The sequence below is a fragment of the Neomonachus schauinslandi genome, chromosome 2 (genome assembly GCF_002201575.2).
Source record: "Neomonachus schauinslandi chromosome 2, ASM220157v2, whole genome shotgun sequence".
Lineage (NCBI taxonomy): Eukaryota > Metazoa > Chordata > Mammalia > Carnivora > Phocidae > Neomonachus > Neomonachus schauinslandi.
The window spans coordinates 130,968,310-130,983,648 of NC_058404.1; the positions used below are offsets into that span (position 1 = coordinate 130,968,310).

Genomic DNA, 15,339 nt, shown 5'->3' on the forward strand with positions numbered 1-15,339 from the left:
TTATCAAACTATCCAGATATTTTAAATGTTCACTAAAATTTGACAATTATTGTTCTATGACATTGGATACACATTGTAATAACCTAGGAAGACTTAAAAGATGCCAATGCCTGGACCCATGAAGATGTTATAACTCAGTCATCATTACTTTTTTCATGGTTTCTCAGGTGATTCTAATGTACAGCCAAGTTTGAAAATCACTTGTCTAAAGGAATGATCAGTGCATTGTTTTTCTTACCTTTTTAAAAAATATATATATTTATTTATTTTGGAGAGAGAGAGGGAAAGAGAGAGTGCACGCCTGCACACGAGTGGGGGGAGAGGCAGAGGGAGCAGAGGATCAATGCAGGGCTAGATCTCATGACCCCCCATGAGATTATGACCCATGAGATCACAACCTATGGGATCACGACCCATAAGATCATGACCTGATCCAAAACAAGAGTCAGATGCTTAACTGACTGAGCCACCCAGGTGCCCCTGTTCTTCTTCCTTTTTTGCTGACACATCTCTGCAGTGCCATTTGAGACCACAAAGTCATAGTCTATTTCTGTAACTAAAACCCACTTCTACTAGTGCCATAGTAATGACAATCTGGTTTTGTGTTTGTGTTTCCCAACAATTTGAAACAGACCTTGCAATCTAGTCCAACCACCTAATTATTGCCTTTATCCAAAACACAATCAGGACAACTGAAAGAATATTAGAGAAAACAAAATCTTTACGGAGAAATTATCTGACAATCTCAAGTACTATGTGTTGAGATCAAATAAATGTTCCGAGAGCTCTATTTCAGGCAGCTCCAGAACCTTAGTTTCATGAATATATTTTGACAGTGATATGTCCTTCTACACATGTAAATACCCCAACTAATCACTGTGGGCTTTCCAGCATAAATGGCTTCTTTCAAGGTCTGGTGTTTGTTGTAAGATAATTTAGGGAAAAGTCAGAGTGGTTTTTTTTCCCCAATTTTATTGAGATATAATTGAAATAACATTGTATTAGCTTAGAGTATACAACATAATGATGCAACACATGTATATATTATGAAATCATTACCAGGGTAAGTTTAGTTAAAATCCATCACCTCACATAGTTACAATTTTTTTTCTTGCATTGAGAAGTTCTAAGGTCTACTCTCTTAGCAACTTTCAAATATACAATAGAGTATTGTTCACTATAGCCCTCATGCTGGACATTACATCCAGGACTTACTTATTTTATAACTGGAAACTTGTACTTTTTTATTACCTTCACCCATTTCCTCTACCTCTGGCAACCACCAATCTGTTCTCTTTTTCTGTGAGTTCATCACTTTTAGATTCCACATATTTAGTATTCATCTTTCTCTCTCTGACTTATTTCACTTAGCATAATGCCCTCAAGATCACTTCATGTGTCACAAATGGCAGGATTCCTTTTTTTTTATGGCTGAATAATATTTTATTATTATAAATATAAATGTTATAAAATATTTAATATTTTATTGTGTGTATGTATGCACATGCTAAATATACATATACACATATATATGTGTATATCTAGTTGTTTCCATGTCTTGGCTATTGTAAATAATGCTGCACTAAACATGGGGGTGCAGCTATCCCTTCAAGGTAATGATTTCATTTCCCTCAGATATATACCCGGAAGTGAGATTGCTGGATCATATGGTAGATCTAGTTTTAATTTTTTGATTAAAAATCAAAAAACTGTTTTCCATAGTGGCTGCGCCAATATACATTCTCAGCAACAGCACACAAGTGTTACCTTTACTCCACATCTTCATCAACACTTATTATCCCTTCTCTTTTTGATGACTGCCATCCTAACAGGTGTGAAGGGATATCTCATTGTGGTTTCGATTTGCAGTTCCTTGATGATTAGTGATGTTGAGCACCTTTTCATGTACCTGTTGGTCATTTGAATGTCTCCTTTAGAAAAATGTCTATTCAGTTCCTCTGCCCAATTTTTCATTGGATTGTTTTTTGCTATTGAGTTCTACAAGTTCTTTATATATTTTGGATATTGACCCCTTATCAGATATATGACTTGCACATATTTTCCACCATTCAGTGGGTTGCCTTTTATTCTGTTGATGGCTTCCTTTGCTGTTCAGAGGTATTTTTACCTCACTTGCTCATTTGCTTGTTTTTCCTAATACCTATCGGAGGCAATACCTCCCTATCTTCCTTAGATAAAACCATTATAGGAAAGTACTATTTATTTTATTATTTCAATTTTATTTATTTATTATTTTTTTTTAATTTATTTATTTTGGCATGGCTCTTTTCAGTTTATTGCAACAAGGAGTTATACTAGTTCAAGTTAAAAGCAGACCCCGAATGGTTACATTATACAGGCTATGAGGTTTTCAAACTTGTGACAAGGGACAGAAGGGAAATTCTACTCATTGCAGGGAAATTCTCACTTACGCTTAGTGAGCCAAAAGCGCTTAAAATGCACGAACCTCATCTGATCATCCTTAGCCAGTCCGATGTCTAGGAGACAGCAGCCTATGTTCTTACACTGGTCACCCTGTGGCAGAATTACTTCTCCACATTCTGGATGCTCAATTACAGTACCACTGGGGGCACATTTCTTCTTAAATGCCTTCACTAGTTTCTTTTTGTCATGATCACCAGCCATTCCTTGGACAGTTAGTAAGCGTCTTCCTACCGTTTCTCTGTTGAATTCTTCTATGGATATAACCCTCAGTGCCAGCAGGAAACAGATCATCACCCTTATTTGCATCAGCAAAGGGATAGAAAGAGTGGAGAATCTGGATAGCTGACTTAGGATTCTTTTTCCTCTGTGGAAAGGGCCTGTGGAAGGCAGGGGTTGGAGGCAGGAGCAGGGGGGTGCGGGGGCAAGGAGCTTGGGGAAGCCGGGGGGCTCAGCGGGAGGCTGCAGAGTCCTCAGGGGCGGCTCAGTGACCAGGCCCTGGAAGGCACTTTTTATTTTTATTATTTTTTTTAAAGATTTTTTATTTATTTATTTATTTGAGACAGAGAGAACGAGAGAAAGAGCACATGAGAGGGGGGAGGGTCAGAGGCAGAAGCAGGCTCCCTGCCGAGCAGGGAGCCCGATGCGGGACTCGATCCGGGGACTCCAGGATCATGACCTGAGCCGAAGGCAGTCGCCTAACCAACTGAGCCACCCAGGCACCCTGGAAGGCACTTTTTAAATGGACTCTCACACAACATGCTGAGAAAGATAAGAACATCAAGGAGTTGGGTTTGTTGGCTGAAATAATGGAAGAAACAGAAGTTTTAATACATGTTAATCAAGTAATAATGGGAGATGAGGGGAAGAGAAAGAATAAAGCAATAAATTATTCTCTTTATTTTTTTGCTGAAGATCGTTCCCAGCTGTTTTGAGTCTGGGGCCAATGTTGTTTACCATGGAAACTCAGGTTGCTGGGAAAAAAAACAAAGAACAAGGTCAAGCCTGATTTTGTGTGAGGTTGGTAACAAAACCACCGCCCTTCCCCACAGTGTTCTCTCCAGACTATTTCTACATAATCACAGGAAGTGAAAAGGAAAATGTGCAATCCATCTGAAAGTGTCTCTTTCATCATTTTCCTAACAGTGTCTTCAGGCCAGTTAAGAGCATTCATTACATTTTGTCCAGTGCAATGCACCTAGCAAAATGCTGCTTTGTTCTTGGCCTGTACCATCAGGATCCCCAAAAGCATTCATGTTATTGCACAAAGTATTATAAACAGGAAACCAAATACATTTACTCATTGTTTTTATGAGGTTAAAAATCAAAGCCAACTGATTTCATGGATGGGGCAGGCAAATGCAAGGTGGACCTGTGACATCTTACAGAGCCAGGAAGTAAGGAATTATTAAGGAAAAGGAGGGGGAGGGCATGTTATAGGACAAAGGAGCCAACCTGAAAGGTCACAGTGATCAAAGCGAGAACAATGTGAACAACACAAATAGTTAATGTAGTGTTGGATTATAATCCAAAGTATAAAATAAATATCTATGAGTCTATACAGACATAAACAAATGGAGAAAAAGAGATGAATCTTTCTCACTGAAGAATTTCTAATAATTTAGGTAGATACTCTCCCCTCTAGAAAATGGAGTCTAATTCCCCTATTCCTTGAAGGTGGGGTGGACTTAGTGACTTGCTTCCAAAAACTAGAATAGGGAAAGGGAAAAATAACTTTACAGTGGAGAAATATGTCAAACAGTACCTTGACCAGCTAATCAACTTTAAGATCACTGGTGATAAATCATGTTAATAATATGTACCCTCTGATATGATATGGTGAAAATAGCACTTGATCATGTAGTATTCTCCCCCAAAACTCCTGACCCTGGTCCAATCATGAGAAAAACATAAGAACAAACTCAAATTCAAGGACATTCTGTAAAATACCTAATCAATACTCCTCAAAACCTTCAAAGTCATTAAAAACAAGGAAAGACTGAGAAACTGTCACAGACAAGAGAAGATGAAAGGAGACATGATGACAAAATACTATATGGTATTCTGAATTGGGTCCCGGACCAGAAAAAGATATTGGTGGAAAAACCAGTGAAATCCTGTAGTTCAAATTAATCATAATGCACTAGTGTTCTTAGTTGTGATAAACGTGTCCAGGTTGTGTAAGAAGTTAACAGGAGGAGAACTGAGAGGTTTATGAACCCTCCATGCTATCTTTGCAACTTTTCTGAAAATCTAAAAGTATTCCAAAATAAAAAACTATATTGAAAAAATAAAAGACAAGTCAACATTTAAAAGCATGTGGGATGAAACTATCCAAAAGCATGTATTTGATACATGATATGCAGGTAATTTAAAAAATTTTGTGCATTAGGTGTACTTTAGAGAGAAAATGCCAAGGACATATTATGATACTTGTATGCATGTAATTTTTTTTAAAGATTTTATTTATTTATTTGACAGAGAGAGACACAGCGAGAGAGGGAACACAAGCAGGGGAGGAGTGGGAGAAGGAGAAGCAGGCTTCCCGCCGAGCAGGGAGCCCGATGCGGGGCTCGATCCCAGGACCCTGGGATCATGACCTGAGCCGAAGGCAGACGCTTAACGACTGAGCCACCCAGGTGCCCCTGTATGCATGTAATTTAAAGTGGTTCCACTTTTTTGTGACAATTCAGGAAGGTGTCTTATATCAACTTTCTTCCTTTTTCTTTTTTTTTTTTTTTAAGATTTTATTTATTTATTTGAGAGAGAGCAAGAGAAAGCAAGAGACATAGCACGAGGGGGAGGGAGGGGCAAAGGGAGAGGGACAGGCAGACTCCCCATCAAGCAGGGAGCCTGAGGCAGGGCTCAATCCCAGGACTCTGGGATCATGACCTGAGCCAAAGGCAGACCGCTTAACCAACCAAGCCACCCAGGCGCCCCATCTTCCTTTTTTTAATACAAACACACAAACAAAAGATTAGTATCATTTAAGTGCTTTCAAGGGTAAATTTCCTCCAAGCTGTATCAAACCTGACACCATTACACAGCAGGATAAAAGCTTCAAAGATTTTGACCCAAGTACTCTACCTAATATTTGTTAGAGCCCTAATCCACCTGTGGTACCGTTACTGTTTCTGTTAATTCGTAGTGTGTGAGGCTCTTTCTTTCCAACTGGTAGGTGCTTTAGTTCCAGATGAGGTCCTGCAGTCTCATTAACTGCTTCTGTTTCTTTCTCTGCCATCACTTCCTTTTCTTTACTCTGTGGCTTGGAGAAGGAGCAACAGAATTTGGAGGAGAGCTTTATTTCCATCACAAATTATATAAATTTTGATCAGTGTTGGATAGTGTCCAAGTTACTCTGACCTCCTTAGCATTGCTTCTAGGCCAGTGTTTCTTAAGAAGTAGGGTGAAGACCACCTGCCTCAGAACCCCACCTGAGGTATCGACTCCTGGGCCAGACCTACCAACTGGGGTGGGACCCAGAAATCTGATTCTAACACTGGTGCCAGGAGACTTTTTTGTCCCCCCTAACAAATACAGAATTTTAAACATGGTAGAAACCTAAAGCGTATATTATACATGACATATTTAGTGATCAAGGCATTATGAGTTTTACAGAATGTGTGATCACTGCATTTATGACATGATTCAGTCAACTATTCGGTAAAACTCGAGAACCCTTTGAGAACAAATGTGAATCAGGCAGATATGCTCCCTTCCCTTATGGAGCTTGGAAACTAGTGTTATTATTTTATTCCTAAAATAAAATGACTAAGATATAATGATTTGTGTCACTATAGGAGTTCACAACTCTCTGGGCATCCCAAAGGAATTTTCACCTTTACTTTTAGCTTCCTTTTATGGAAGAACTTGAAACATTTTTAGTGGTCTCCTAACTCCAACTCTGAGCGAAAACTGAGGTGCTCCAGAATTCAGAGGCTGAGAAAGCTTTGCTCTCAAGTCTTTATTAGGACGAATCTATCAGCCCCGTAATAAGGGACACATAAAAATAAAATTTCTTGGGGCGCCTGGGTGGCTCAGTTGGTTAAGCGACTGCCTTTGGCTCAGGTCATGATCCTGGAGTCCAGGGATTGAGTCCCGCATCGGGCTCCCTGCTCAGCGAGGAGCCTGCTTCTCCCTCTAACCCTGCCCCCGTCATGTACTCTCTCTCTCTCTCTCTCTCTCATTCTCACTCTCTCAAATAAATAAATAAATCTTTAAAAAAATAAAATTTCTTGTGACTGTTTCTCCATTTCAGCATTTCCAAGGACCCTTTAAGACCTCTTCTAAGACCCAGATATAAAAGGCTACATTGAGACGTGTTCTTACACATCTAAACATTATTTCCATTTATGTGCTCCTTTATCTTCAGTGGATTTCTTGCCAGTTTTCCAAACTAATGTTATAACATCATGAGTCACATACACAATATAAATAGAGAATTAGGCTAAATTTTGGTAAAGAATAGGTTATTTTAGCTGACACTATTTGGTTTAAAAATTCCCTGAAGAGATGATTCTTTTCTCAAAGTTAGCATAATTTGAAGTGTTTGTGTGTTTCCACTTTTCTTTGACAGCTAAAATTTCCATTGTCTGCCTCATTGTGGACATATCACTCTCATTTCTCTCTCATTTCATTTAAAATGGTCAAGTTGTCTTTCATGTTAATTAGCTTTAAACAAGAAAAAAAAATCTCTGTGCACGTAATAACCAACTCCACATAGGCATTATTTCATTAACTTCATGCTTTAGAGACATAATGGCTGCTTGTGACAGCACAGCAGAGCTGGTATAAATTAAATCTCAGTGGGTCATTCATTAAAAAGGCAGCGTAAAGTGCCCTGGAAAGCTAAGTCCTTTAGCTAAATTTAATGGCATTTTTCCCATAAAATTTTCCTAATGTTGCTCTTGTAGTTCAAACACAAATCCATTTTAATTAATTTCTAAGTCCTTTGCTCAAAAATAATAACTTAAAAGGAAGAGATTAATGTTGATTAAACCTTATGACAGAACAAATCTAAAACATCAGCCCTGATGTTTCTAACCTAATGCTATTAAGACCTGTACATATGCTTTTGTGCATGGACTTAGTATTTCCTAAGAAAATAATATGCAAAAAAGCTGATGATAGCCAGTGAAATATATTTAATTATTTCATAGACATCAGCTATTTTAAAACAAGTAATTCATTCCTTTAATATTTTGGGTAGTAAAGTAACACAATCTTTACCAGGTTACAATGATTAGTAGTCCTGTAGACAAAACCCTTTGTATTCTAAAAACCTTTGTAGTATTTTTCTTTTCTTGATGGAATATATATGTGTTTGCATGGTATTTGGCTCTATTCCAGTCCATATAGGGGGAAAGCCTTCCAGTTATAGAACATATAGGAGTCTAGTTATGATGTTTTGGATAAAAATCCTTCCATTCATTCACTCAGAAAAAATTTTCTCAACCCTTCTCAAATGTCAGGCACTGTACCAAAAACCCTTTGAGAACAAATGTGAATAAGGCAGATATGCTCCCTTCCCTTATGGAGCTTGGAAACTAGTGTTATTATTTTATTCCTAAAATATAATGATTTGTGTCATTTTTATGCTAGTTGGAGTCACCTCATATTAATAAGACTGTGTAGCACCTAATTGTTACTGTTTCAACAACACAACAAAAACAAATACAGAATTTTAAACATGGTAGAAACCTAAGGCGTACATTATAAATGAAATAATTAGTGATCAAGACATTATGAGTTTTACAGAATTTGTGATCACTGCATTTATGACATGATTCAGTCAACTATTTGGTAAAATTCGAAAACAGGAAAGTACCTGACAAGATTCTAATTCTGTGATATGAACCACACTCTTCCCAAAATTAGAGGATGTATTTCTTTGAAAGTCTTTATAGAGCAATAAATCTTGAGCCCAGAAGGTTCATGATCTTTTCTTCCCAAGTAAATAACGACATAGTATAAATAAGTGAAGGAGGGAAGGCTATCTCTTTTAGTTTCCTATAAAACTGTTACATGATTGTAGAAAATTATGCCATGTAAGTTAATTAAAAAGGGAATTTTGAGTAATGCATAACGGTTCCGGAAAGCAGTTTTTCATTGTGAGATTAATATCATATACAAACATATTAAAATGTAGAGTTTAGCCATTTTACTACCTAATGAATAAATTCAGGAATGACCTAGAAACTGCTTGATTTCTCCCTACTTTTAGTTCAGTTCAACCTTTCCATTCACCATTACTAAATCAGTAAAGGATTTCTGTTGGTCGTCAAGGAAACTACAACACAGAGAGGATTGAAAATGGTGATAATCTCATTTCCCATAAACCTGTAAACAAGAGATAAACTGAATAGAGAAAGCACCAATGCATTCACTGTCCCATTGGAAAAAAATAGGTTTAAAATTATCCCATAAAAAGTCTCTTCAAAAACAGGGCATGTTGTTTTACAGTAGGAAAAAAGGAAAAGCAAGAGTCTGAAGAATTCTCTGGAGGTGTCTGGATAAAAGAGGAAGGAAATGGAACATAGAGTATAATGATATACATTCATTACAAATGCAGAAGGGTATTTTTTTTCTTGTCTAATTTAAAAACTGGAATTACAAGCCTGCAATTTTGCCCATATTACGTTGCCTTTAATACACAGTGGGACAATTTTATGTGGCAGTACAATATAAGCAACTTTTAGCAAGGTTTAATGAAAACAAAATCTCAGCAGTAGCATTTTCATATTTCACTGAATGGTTTTGGAAATATCCAGAACTATCACTTTATTAAAATTTTTGAATTAAATGTGTAAAAGTTTCAGTTTCTTATTTTCCAAATTTGTAGTTATAAAATGGGGGGAAAAAAGCTCTTTGACAAAAAAGGAGCATCAGGAGGAAGAGGAGACCAGAGCAAAATGTTGGCCATCATACTGGAAATTTAGCCCGATTCATTCTGATCACTAAAAGATCTAAGTAAAAGTTAAGAGTAGGGGAGGAACAGGGAAAGTAAGTATGCAAAATATTGATAGAAGGGAAAGATAGCAAAAATAAATTTTAATTATTTTACAATTTAGATCAAAATGAATCTGTATAGATAGCTGTTGTAACACTAGTTGCCTATAAACACTTGGTTAAATTGAATTAGCACTTGGTTATATTCAGTTAAATACATCATTACATACTTTCTATGGTCCTCTGTTTTACACTGCTAATATCCATTTCTACAAATACAAAAACTAAGGCCCTTGAGGGGCCTTACAGCATGCTGTTATTTCCTGCACGCTTCCCATCCCCTCCTCCAATAGCCAGCAGAAAACTGATAAATGCTCCAAAGATAGAAGTAAAATAGATGGAAATGGGACTGATTTTCTTAAAGACTGAGTTGGGAGGTACATTTTCAGCCTCAAATTCTTTGCTTCTACTCAGAGTGATGGGGCTTAGCACAAGTTACCCCAAAATAGGGTGCCTTGGAATACTGACTATTTTAAGCAGAAGAAATGTGAGAAAATAACAGAAGCAAGAAAGTCGCTCTGACCTTCCCCCTTGCCCTTCTCCTCAGAAACAGGTCATAAAAACTTCATGTGAGGTGGCCCCCCATACCCGGAGGAAAGGAACATTCTTATCTCAGAAGACAAAGGTTTCAATTAGCAATAATCACGACTCGGATAAACCTCATTGGCTACGTCAGAAGACAAAGGGACACCAAGGCAAATTTGAGCAAACGCCCTGCTAAATTTCCCCCAATTTGCTACACTTACTTCATACCCTTTGACCTGTCATATTTCTACAGGACTGTCCACTCTTCATCAAACATAGCATAAAAATACTCACATTTAACTGTTTCTTTGGGCCTATACTTCCTTATGAAGACTTCTGTGTCACGTGAAACTTACATGAAGTCGACGTATATATTTTTCTCCTGTAAATCTGTCTTTGTCAGTTTAATTTTCAGACCCAGCAAGAGACCCTAAGAAGATCAAGGGAAACTTTTCCCTCCCATACAAGAGATATATGTTCATAGCTTCCAAAGTTGGGTTTTTTTTAGGTGTCCTTCTCATTGAATAGCTTTAAAACTAGCAAAGTCTTAAAAGTAGTTGTTAAGAAAGCTATGAAGAAGGTTTAAAGGGAAATTTCAAAATCTATTTAGGTTACTTAAAATTCCTTTGACAGCTTTTCTTTAAAATAAAGAAAATAAAGGGAAATGGGATAATATAATGTACCTAGGCTTTCCCTAGAATAAAAAAATGGCTTTTCAAAGGGAAAGTTTGATGTCCCATATATTTTCTTAACAACCAGTTTGAATTGCTATGTGGAAGATGAAGAAGGAGATACTCCTCAGCTGCCTTGTTGTCCCAATACCCGTACGCTCCGCATCTCAGCACCTACCACAGCACATTCTTACCGGTGGTCATCCCTACTGGACCATGAGCAGGAAAGGGAAGGACTGTGGCGAATTTATGACTAATTCCATTCACAGATACTAAATCATTAGTTTTGTACAGTTTCTAATTTTTTACAGAAAAAAAAGGAGACTTCAAGTAATTATAAATCTAAATAATAGTAATAAGAATCATGCACATATTTATAATGCTTCGTCATTTATGAGTTAATTCTATAAACATTTCTCATATGATCATCAGTACAAATCACAGAAGCAGACATAACAGTTACTATTATCTTCACTTGGCAGCAGAGGGAACTCTGACTTCGAGGTTTAACTTGCTACACTTAAATGTTTAACTATAGATACATCAAAAAATACACAGAACTACTCATTCATCTTCTAGAGATTCCATTTACAATCTACATGGTGATCCTTTGATGGGTTAGAACCCATGTTGTAAGTTATGTAAGGTATCTCATACTTTTGCTCTATTTAGTGATGTGAAGGAAAAGAATTCAGTGATCGAACTAGAACTCCAATAATAGGAATGTCTGCTTTAGTGGGTCTTTCTATATTTAAGGTGTAACTTACCTTTTTTAATATAACTGAAAAAATAAAGAAGTCAAAATACTTTAGTGGGAACATCTGGTATGCATTTTAAGATCAAAGCTTAAGCTCACCTTTAAGTAACCATGGAATTCATTGTTAACACTCTTATCAGGAATTCCCTGTAAACCTGTAAGCTTCATCCAGAACTAGTACATTAGGTGATGCATTTCCTTTTAACAAAGTAAAACAAGAAACATATTTTACTATTGCTATGACCAAATATTCTACTAGCACATATCAAAGGGTGGGAACACTTGTATGCGGTGATGGAAGGGCATCACCCTGAAACAAGAGATTGGATAAATACATGGGAAATTCTGCTCCTTAAATTTCTTGCTGTGAATCCCAATTAAGCACCTCTTCTCCCTACAAGATAGATAAAATGGGAATATTCTCATTCTTTTCTGCATTAGTCTTTATACATGCTGTAAACATAAGCAGAAGCTTATGTTTCACATCTGTATTTACAAATAATGATCTACTTTGAAAGGTGAATCCAATGTTATTTTAACATGCATACAAATTTGGTAGTTCAGTCAGGAAGGTCCCATTGGGAACATTTTCCCCCAAAAGTCACAGTCCTCTGGGTCACAGATAGCTTTCCTTTCTTTTCCTTCCTGCCCTTGTCAAGATCCAATCATGCCAGCAGGGAATAAAATCAGCAGGACGCTTGGCAGCCAGCTTCAAAAAGGCCACCTCTTCACTAATGAGGCATTGAGAAGCGACAGCCACAGAATCTAATAAAATTCCACTGTGAAATCCGTGATGCTTCCACATACATTTTCCACCAGAATCAGGTGAAAGTAAGGAAATATATAAGATCATGAATAGAATAGAAATGTCATAGCCCAAGTGTAACTACAGCAGAGAGACACAGCTTTAGATTTATTTAGCTCGATACAATTAGTCCTCGAATGTTTTAAGACAGTTGAAATTTTAAATTATGCTGAGCATTATTTTAATTTTGAAAATGAAAATGAAATAAAAATAATTTTCTGGCCTAAAGATTTATTCCTAGCAAGATGAGAACATTTCCCTGGTTGAAATAGAAATCTGAATGATCTGAAGTCCCACCAAAAGACCCAGACTGACTTGTTCCCGACAAAGGCCCTGCTGAGACTCTACTGTGAATGTAGAGACCACATTTGGAAGAGGCTCACCTCTATTCTGGGCTGTCAGGTGAGCACCTTCCTGCGTGTATTTCACAGACCAATTAAGATCAACACTAAGATTAAGTCATGTATAGGCCCGTGGCAACTCTGGAGTAGGGAAGTGAAGATAATAAAGAACATTCTTTAATAGTCTTTTCTCTAGCATAATTTCCTGATTGAATATTTATCCCACAATTCTGGTTAAATGGAAATTATAAACCAGGTGGCTTAAAATTTCAAACCTTGGATCCAGATGATTTAAATGTGGGGCAGAGGATTTTCTGTGCTGTCAGCATGGAGGTTCAGACACACAGACTCATCTAGAGGACTAGTGGAACTGACCAAGAGCCCACCTGCACAGCCTCCAGAGAAAGGTTTCATCACCTGGCTTCGGAGCAGAGAGACCACGCAGAAGTGTCCTCGCTTTGTTGTCTAGTCAAAATCACATGGTCTCCTATAAAAGTCATCAGGAGAGAATTCCTATAAGAAAAAGAAATTGATCTTACAGAGAAAATGTTGTGATACACGAGGAACACAATGCTGGAGTGGTTTGAGACCAAAGTAAGTTTCTCAGGGCCAAGCTAAATACATCTTTCCTGAAGTACTACACACGGACCCTTAAAGGGACTATGTGGGCCTTTGAAATAACCAGAAAAACAAAACAAAACATGTTTTTAAACAGGGTTCTTGTGCTTTATAGGATAATCCTGAAAAAAAAACTGGAGAAACTTGAACGAGGTATAAGGATGAAATACATAGTTGTGTTTATTTTCATATTTAGATGGTTTTTCACATTTGGATACTGGATGGTTGTGTAGGAGAATGTCTTTGTTTATATGAAAGGCATACTAAAGTGTATGGGGCAATGAGATGTCAGATGAACAAGTTTAGTCTCCAATGGTTGAAGACAATAAAAGTTCTTGGTCCTAAACTTGCAACTTTTTGAAATTTTTACGTTTGAGATTGCTTTAAAAATTATATATATGCATATCTGTGTTTGTGTGTGTGTATGCATCACTCTCCATGACCTAGCCTAAACCTACCATCTCAGCATTTTTACTCATCATTCCCCTTCATAAGTCCTGTACCTGTCTGGTTTATTGACTATTCTAACATAACAGGCTACAGACTTTCTCAAAGGTAACTTTGCTCTGTTACGTCCACCCAAAAAGCTTTTCAAAAAAAAATCTGCCTGTCACATTCTACCCATCCTTGAAGGCATCTTCTAAATGACATCTCCTCCATGAAACCTTCTATCAGAGCCTAGTCTAATGTCTCATATATAGTATGTATTCAAACTACATCTAGTGAAAAGAATTTAACCACTTACGACTGGAATGGTTAAAGATAAGACCATAGAAATTATACATGAGCTGGGCCTTTCAAGATCAGCAGAAATCAGCAGTCTGAAGGTAGATAAAGACTTAATTTTTATTCCACAAACAGGAAATACAGAAGAAGATTTTTAAAATGGAGGTATACACAATGGAATATTACTCAGCCATCAGAAAGGATGAATACCCACCATTTGCATCGACATGGAGGGAACTGGAGGAGATTATGCTAAGTGAAATAAGTCAAGCAGAGAAAGACAATTATCATATGGTTTCACTCATATGTGGAACATAAGGAATAGCACAGAGGACCATAGGGGAAGGGAGGGAAAACTGAAGGGGGAGAAATCAGAGAGGGAGACAAACCATGAGAGACTATGGACTCTGAGAAACAAACTGAGGTTTTCAGAGGGGCGGGGGAGGGGGATGGAGTAGCTGGGGTGATGGGTATTGAGGAGGGCACATGTTGTGATGAGCACTGTATATTATATGCAACTAATGAATCATTGAACACTACATCAAAAACTAATGATGTCAGTGGCTAACTGACCATAATAATAATAAAAAAAGATAGGTTAAAGACCTACAACAAATATACCTCTAAATGCAGCAAAGAAAGTATAGTAGAAATTTTAAAAAATAATAAAATAAAAAAATAAAATAAAAAGGAGGTATACAGTGGCTATTTGTAGGTAGATTTGGGAATGTACTTTAATAGTGTACTAGAAGGAGTGTAGAAGAGATTCAGATCATGGTAATTGGCAGAACAGAAAGCAAGCCCTGCTATATTTAGGGGCTGGACACTAATTTCGAAGGCTAACAAAGCCAAGGAGAAATGAAGAGGTTTTCACGTGAAAGCAAGATAAGATCCTTTTTAAGTATGAAAAATGTGTCCAGATTTTATGATGTTCAATTGCCTGAAGGAACACACTGTTGAATCACAGGCAAACACTAGTGATAATCCTAAAATACTGCAATGGGAAGAACAGCCAAAAAAGAATCACATATTCTGGCTATATATTTCCTAAACCATTTTCCTGGAAAAAGATGCTCTAAATTGAGAATATATTATTAGTCATAGTCATGAGAGACCAAACACGTAACTGCTAAAGAGACAAAGTGTTCCAGCTTCTCCTTGAATTTTCCAATAATAACTAAAAGGTAATAACACATAATTCCAATGTATCCAGCATAGTTAATCAGAGGACTACCAAGAATTGTGCAGACATAACTGACTGCTCCTTGAATATGAATTCCAGACTTTAAGAGAGGATTTCCTCATGGAAAAAAGAGTGATTTCAGTTTTTGAAGGATAATATTGGAATGTTGCCATTTTGTAAGAATCAGCAGTTTGGCAGATGAAGGTATCACTCACAAAACAAAAAGAAGCAATTTCAACATCAAACAAAATTACCAGCATGAA

At 37.1% G+C, this 15,339-nt stretch overlaps 1 pseudogene; it reads right to left on the reverse strand.

Moving 5' to 3' along the window:
- Nucleotides 1-2,424: 2,424 nt before the first annotated feature.
- On the reverse strand, nt 2,425-11,571 carry LOC110591401 (annotated as a pseudogene).
- Nucleotides 11,572-15,339: the final 3,768 nt, after the last annotated feature.